Genomic DNA, 7953 nt, shown 5'->3' with positions numbered 1-7953 from the left:
GTTGACCGATGCCCAGCCAGTCCCCGAGCAGTGGCCCCCCCGGCCAGCTTTCCCCAGTTTATGTACTGAGCATGACGACCCATGGTATGGAATGTCCCTTTGGCCAGTTTGGCTGTGCCCCCTCCCAGCTTCTTGTGCACCTCCTCATTGGCAGAGCATGGGAAGGTGAAAAGTCCTTGACTTACTATAAACTGCTTAGCAACAACTGAAACATCAGTGTGTTATCACATTATTCTCATCCTAAATCCAAAACACAGCACTGTACCAGCTACTAGGAAGGAAATTAACTCTATCCCTGCCGAAACCAGGACACAGGTAGCTGCAGAAATAGTGACGGATAATAGCAATGCAGTGTTGTTAACAAGGTGTTCTGCAATTAAAAGGCAAATATCCCTTCAGACCTCCACTTCTGCCCTGTGGAACAGCTGTTGCCATTACGCAGAGGGGTGCTGGGGCACAGTCTATAGGAATCGTCTGCGACCTCAAAACAAATGTTCAAACTGGGTGTAGCGGCATTGAGTGGATCAGGTGGAAAGCCAGCGCTCTGGCAATGTGGAGCCTGCTGTTATCTTTGAAAGTCATTTTGTTATTTCAGCACACCACTTATCTTCTGAGTGCATTAGCCTCTCTTTCTTGCAAAATAAATCTAAGGGCTTCAGTATAAATATGACTGAGGAAAAAACAGCACAGGCACATAGGGATGTGAAAGATGGGTTCAGCTGAGCCCTGTGTTACTTTTAAATACAAGTAGCATGAAGGATCACTCGTGGATACAACAGGTGCTGAGGAGTCCACCAAATCCATGTGGCTGTTGGAGATCAGAATAAAACACAGCTCTCAAGCAGCTTTGACTCTAAAAAAGGAGATTTGCCAGAGGTATCACAGAATTGAGTGAAAACGTCACTTTCTCCTGCGTTTGCGTGGAGGGAGGTTGGACATGGCCGTAGCTATCAGCCATGGGAAGTGCTAAATTAGAATTGCAGGTAGGTAGGTGGATAAACAGGGACAAAAGCTGTAATTACTGACTGCTGGTTGGAAAGCACCCTCGTGCTCTCCAGGCCTCCTGGTGTAGCGGTGTGATGCCAGCCGACTGCAGAGGAGCCACAGCTGGGTGCCAGCGATTCATACCCATTTTGCGGAGTAGCTTTGAGATCTGCAGATGATATAACTGCTAAGTGTTGTTATGAATGATTCAGAGTTTCTGGCTCCTGTTTCCATACATGGATCATCAGACTGTTTCTCTCTGCCATTTTAAAATAATTGTCTGAATAACCTGAATGTCTTCGAAGTAGCTTGAATTTTTGTTCAGGCGCTGGCTTTTGAAATGAAATCTTTCATCTGATACTTTTAACGTTAATTTTGCTTCTTTAATGGGATTCTCTTTACCCAAATTTACATGATCCAGCTTGCAGTCCGTTGGATATGCTCTTCTCTTCCAGTGATAAATTTGCCCGAGCATCTCCCAGTATGTGTTGAGAAACACGAAGGTAGCTGTTTGTGTGCCATCCACTTCCACAGGCAGATAAACAATGAGGGGTTGGTTTGATTGTCGCTCAAACAATACTTGAGAAAAGCTCCGTCCCGCCTGGCTGTCAGTTCTGTTGTTGTACTTTGCTCTTGGTGACATCATTGGTGGCAGCTAAATGAAGTGTATTAATTGTTGGATGCTCTTTGACCAAGGATGTTGACTTTTCCTGGCAGCCAATCGTATGCTGCCGGTTTTGCAGAAGAAGCTGCTAATCTACCGTAATATAGTAATTTAGTTACAAGTATTGGTGAGAGTGGAGTGGGTCTGTTTATGCAGATGGGAGATAAATAATTAAAAGAGAACTAAAAGCTGTATGAATTACTTCTACGTTTTCAAGGTCTGATTCTGCATCAGCAGCATAAAGCTCTGAAATAAAAAAAACCCCTCTGCTGCGTTAAAAGTTATTGTGATGCCTCTGAGGTTAGTCTTAGCATGGGGAGCAGTGCTGTACTACAGGATCGCCTCTCTTTGCAGGCGGAGGTCCAGCTCAGACAGATTGCAGCTGGGCATAGCCAGGCCCATACCATGGCCCCAGGACACATGCTCAGGTGTTAGGAGTTCACGTTACTTCTGCAGAAGTGATCCCTTTGGTCTCTCTAGTTTCTTCAGAAAGCTGTTTATATACGTGCGGTTGCCTGCCGAGGAGGAGATCAGCAAGGGGCAGTGAGGTTAAGGAAACGCTTGCTGCTAACTCTTCTTAGGCTGAGAACAAGGCTGCCTGGCCAGGGAGTTTCCAGATAAGATACATCAAATGAAGCAGTGCTGCAGAGGCCAGAGCAATGTCGTGAGTTTCAACTCTGCTCATTAATAGCCATATCCTTGTAATTGTCTTTGGGATCCATCCTATTTGCAGTCAGCTTTTCTGTACAAGGAGAGCTTAGCCCTTGATGCTGTGCTCTAGAGAAGCCGCTTCAGCAGCGCCCATTTCGTCTTCCTCCCAAGAAGATCTCCTTCTGTGACTGTCTTCTCCAGAAATGTAAATCTGAGGCAGTAAACATGATGTGCGTGGCATTGAGGTGGAGACTTACTGGTTAACGTAAGTGGGAAATACAGTCCAGAGTTGGTAGTGCACTTTGAACATCTTGCCTTTAACCGTAAGATTATTCTTCCTTCCTCATAAACAGCCTTATATTAAAGTAGAAGGATATTGCGTGATGAAATTCCCTTTCTGCTCTTTATGTTGCTGGGTTTGCTTTCAAATTATCAATTTGAAAATTGATCAATTACTTTCCCTTTGCGCATTGGCCCAAATTCTTCGTCCACCTCTTGTGTACTAGACCAGTGCTGCAAAATTTTGTTTGTAAATTTGAATGAGAGAATTCTTGAACAAAAACTTCAAGAAGCAACACTCTTACTTGTGTTTTTCCACTTAAATAAGTAGAATCGTAGAATAGTTTAGGTTGGAAGGGACCTGTAAAGGTCATCTAGTCCAACCCCCCTGCCATGAGCAGGGACATCTTCAACTAGATCAGGTTGCTCAGAGCCCCGTCCAGCCTGACCTGGAATGTTCCAGGGATGGGCAATCCACCACCTCTCTGGGCAACCTGTGCCAGTGTTTCACCACCCTCAGCGTAAAAAATGTCTTCCTTATCTCTAGTCTAAATCTACCCCCTTTTAGTTTAAAGCCATTCCCCCTTGTCCTGTCGCAACAGGGCCTGCTAAGAAGTTTGCTGCCATCTTTTTCATAAGCCCCCTTTAAGTACTGATAGGATAGTAGATAGAGAAAAGTCCGCACAATGTCATTATCAAAAAGCTCCCATTTTCTGTGTCGCTTTTTGCAGTAGCTTAAAGTAGCATTTGAGAATTGATACCACCATTACTCATCTGACAGGGCTGTGAAGTTCCCAGCTTCCCTTCTGTGAGGGAAAACAACCCAAGTAACTGTCTGGACTAAGTCAGATATATCATGTCATGCAAATGACAGTTTCTTTGCACTGACTATAAAGGGGTTCCCTGTGACTAACTCAGATTTGAACATCAACTCTGCAGGTATGTAAATAGAAGCGAGATGAATCCCACTTGTCAAGTCTCCTCTCTTTCATTGGCTTAGGAGAAGAATCTGGAATAGAATTCCAAGGATTTTAATTTATAGATATCTGCCATTTTTTCCCCACCAGATTTTGCAGTGGAGTTTGTAATTACGCTGAGAAACAAATCCGTCTGTTGGAGTACTTGTGGTTCCTATTTAAAAGCAGTCAGAATACACGGTAGGTACGTATTTGGAAGAGGTTCAGCATCATCCAGTGGAAACCTGCATTTTGGGACAGCCTACAGCTGTTTCTTTCCATAGCTCCAAAAACGGAGCTCAGACTGTAGTAATCGACGTAGTCTCCCCAAACTGCTGGCATCTCTGCATTGGCATGTCCTTGTAGGAGTAGGAGCTGCATCCAAAGTGCAGGCCCAAGGGGGCTGAAAAGGTTCAAGTGAGGTTATTGCATCATTATGTTTGAAATTAGTTTCTCTTGAGTTGTTTGTACACTGAAAATAGAGGCCTTGATGGAGTATTTCTGCAGGATACTACTGCCGTGTGTTGATGTCTACAGACTCTTTGTTGGCAGAGTCTGTAGACATCAACACAGAAGGGTACTCTGGTGCATTTGGAGGAGTATTTGCCCAGCAGGTTGATACTATGTCAACATGAATATGTAAATACACAAATAGTGCCAGACTGATGGATCAGGAAAGAGCAGAATTCCCAAAGAGCAATCTAGGATGGATGGTGCTGCTGCAAGCTGTCCTGTACTGCCTCAGGAGTATGTTTTGGTCCTTCAGTGAAGCTGATGATAGTGAGGGCCATTCAGTGTCGCTCTGCCATTTAGTTTGGGACATCTTTATGGAGCTAAATCCTACATAAGGGAAGGAAAACAATTTTTTTTTTTTTTTCTTTTTCCCTCCACAGTGCTGGGGCTGAGCTGTTCTTTTTTGGAAGGGGGAAGAGGGTATTTCTTCTTCCATCCGGACAAGAAGCACTCTTTGCCATTGCCCTTGGGTCTATCAACAAAATGTCTTTCCTCCTCCAGTTTAAATTGACAGTTATTTTTCCATTGACATGAGTGCCAGGTCCAAGGACTGAGTCAGGTGTTGAAGCACTCATAGTAAATTGTTAATCCTCGTTTATTGAAATTGCACACACAGGGAATGTGGGGTGCGATGCCATGACAAGTACCGTCTCTGAGGGCCCACGATCGTTACATTGGTGTTGAACTGACTTGTTCTTTTTTGAGGGAATGTTAGTTGGGGCGGATACATGCTTGTGCTGATGCACTGTTAAAGTGGGTTGAGTTAAATTAATGAACTGGCAGCGAGAACAAGCAAGAAGCCTAAAGGAAGCGGTGCTGCCAAACGCTGGCACCCCTGCCAAGGCCAGTACACCGGGGCACAGCTAGGTAGACTCCAGAACGTGTCCAGCACAAGAGGTGACTTGCCCGTGAAGGTGACTCAGTGGGTCGTGGGCCGCTGCCGTGTTTGCTTATCTGCCATGGAGCGCTTGGGTCTGTGAGACGCAAAGTGCTTGACCCTTTTGGAAAAGCTCGATCTTGCAATGGCAAAACATGATGCTGGGGTTGGCTAAATCTTCCCTGTTGTTTGGTTGTGCCCTGAACGCACCCTGAATGGTGATAGTTACCAAGGCCACGCCAGGATCACAGTTAGAAGTGCTGGAGCTCAGGACGTCATGCAGCCCTGCTCTCAGGTCGCTAAGTTTTGTTGCCTTCCCACATGGGCACATTTTTACATGCTGTTGTCCTCGTATCTCAGCTCTTTGGCTCTTGAGATATCATTTTACCTGTACTTTTCCATCCCAGGCGAGGCTAGCAGTAAACGTGGTGTGATGCAGAGCGAAGACTTTGCTGTGATTTCACCGAGATGCCAAGAGTTTCAAACGTGCCATCTAGTGGTATAAACTAAGAGCACTCAAACTAAAGGAAATCCCCTCCAAAATCCACCCTCTTCCCAATACTCGTTATTTCTGAAATGCTCCCTTGTTTTGGGCAGAAAATGAATATTTACGACCCCTGCTACCGTATCAGCTTTCTGAGTGCTGGGGAACTGAGCTCTTCAAGGATTTGTTAATCGGAAGGAGGAACAGGGAAATTTTTAGTCTGTTACATAAGGTACATGCTAACTCAAGAGGTCTGTGCCTTCACACCAAGAAAACAGAGTTTATGCTGGTATTGCCTTCCCTTTGAGGAGCTGAATGCACTTGGCAAACAAAATAAATCAAAGGTTAAAACACCTTTGTTTCGGGGAGAGGGAGGTAACAATAACGTGCTTGTCTGTAGCTGTACCGTAATTCATCAACAGAGCCCCGGCATGAGATGCCCTGCATTTGTAGATCAGTACTAGGACATATTCCACCCCAGCTAGTAACCTGAAGTACTTCCAGCTTTCTCTCTGCTAAAGGCCGCACCAAAATTGCAAAAGGGTCCAAAATCTTCCTAAAAAACCTACACTCATCACCAAGATAAGAATAGGCCTTACAATGAGGAGTGTTAAAAGACGTGAGGTTTATACCACAATTTGGCATGTGTATGCAGTGAATTACAGTCTGAATTAAATCTGTCTTGGGTGTTTGTCTTTACTGTTCTCTTCAGTTCAAGCTCTGGGGCAGAATTAAAGTTGCTCAGGTTGATGTTTGTGTGCTTGCTGTTCCTAGGATTTTTACCTAGAGGTCATCGTGTCCTTTTCTGTTATTACCAAGAAACTTGTTTGCTGTTTGGATTGGATTATGTGATCCATCTGTTGTAGCTACCGGAGTAAGTCAGGAGAGCAATTCCGTACTGCCTCACATGCCCCTCAAGTCATCCTTTTCGTGCCAGGGTCAGAATTCAGCCATTCCTATCAGCTCCTACAGCTCCAGACTCTGTGCATGCTGTTTGTGTGCAAGCCTGTGAGACAAAATCTAAAAAACCCTGAAATTGCCAACACTGGAATTACAAACTTAAAATAATACAGAAGATGCCTGTAGAAGGAATAAGAAGAGTTAAACATCTAAGAATTGCCAGTAAGCTAAGTGGGAAGGAAAAAAGTGTGCCAGTATTAAATGCTAGAAGTGTAGCTGTCCTAACTTGAGGTCTGCTTATATAGCTTAGGTAAAATGCAGAAAGAGGATTAAGAAAAGAAATCAAAACCTAGACTTCCAAATGCCTGGAGAAGTCCTTTTCTCTGTAGGGTAAGGGTCAAGCTGCTCTTGCATATTCTCTCACTCTGAATCTTTTATGTCTCTGAGCAGCGGCATGATTCAGAAAGAGGGGTGAGAGGTCACCACTCAGCTCATAAATGTGTAGTATCAAAATTACAGCACACTGCTAGGCTGTGGGGATGGGAGGAGAAAGCAGAATTGTCTCCCACTTCCCAGGTAAGAGACTTAGCAATAGGAAGATGCAGAGGGATGAGTAGCGTCTCTGACCATATTTTCCAAAGAAAATTTTAGGGTAGTACTTTGTGCTGAACCTCGGTGCTGTATTGTGGACCCCTCTGAAAGGTGAGGCTGAGGTACCTCCAAGGTCAGTCCTGTAACATTTAATCTGAAGCAAACTAGTAGGTCTAGTTTGCAGCTGGTTTAGTCCTTGAACTGCCTCTGTGTGGTAGCACAAAATGGGACATGGCCGAGAGGAAAAAGCCCTGGCATTATCGATAAAGTGCTGTGGAAAGTGCCCATGCTAATCAGGTGGAGACTGATTTATTTATTTGGATGTAGACACCTAAATGACCCTGAAGTGGGTATTTTTGTCTCACTGACTGTGTGTGTGTACTAACTGCGCGCCCACTCAGGGAGCCATGCTGTCCTCCCAGCCCACCTAAGACATGGATGTTTTTAGCCCAAGCAGGCTCCCTGCACCAACACTGCATGGCACTTAGACCAGGTCTCCTCTGTGCAGCATGAAGACCACCGTAAGACATTATTCACAATCTTTCATTTTTGTGTAGTGGGGTAGGGTTTGTTTGTTTGTTTTTTCCTTCATTTTAAAGTGCCTGAAGGAAGATCAGCTTGATGCTACAGTGTACCAGTTGGTGGTTTTATTCCCAGACTAGCAAGAGCTTGAGTTTTAAGACCTGGTCACATACCCAGCTTTTGGTCTTAAAGCCTGAGTTTGAGTTTGGTGTGGCTTGACAGTATCTGGTGGTCCTGGGAAGCGTAGATCTTGCTGGAGCGGTGTCAAAGGCCTGTGTGAGGCCGTAGGAACCAAACCTGCTACGGACTTACGGTGCTGCATCCTCGCAAGGGTTCCTGGAGTGAGCCATCCCTGCAAGCACACCTGGGCGTGCTCGCTCCTAACAGAGGCCATGGGAATAAGCCTAACACGGATGTACTGCGGACCACAGTTCAGAAAGCTGTGTTATTTATTAGACAGAGTGAATGTACCTGCCAGTGGAGTGATCTGTTCAGAAGAAAAAAATACCAACAACATACTTGTAAAAAAACA

The sequence above is a fragment of the Aptenodytes forsteri genome, unplaced genomic scaffold, assembly GCF_000699145.1.
Source record: "Aptenodytes forsteri isolate BGI_AS27 unplaced genomic scaffold, ASM69914v1 Scaffold173, whole genome shotgun sequence".
Classification (NCBI taxonomy): domain Eukaryota; kingdom Metazoa; phylum Chordata; class Aves; order Sphenisciformes; family Spheniscidae; genus Aptenodytes; species Aptenodytes forsteri.
This window is presented reverse-complemented; position numbering follows the sequence as displayed.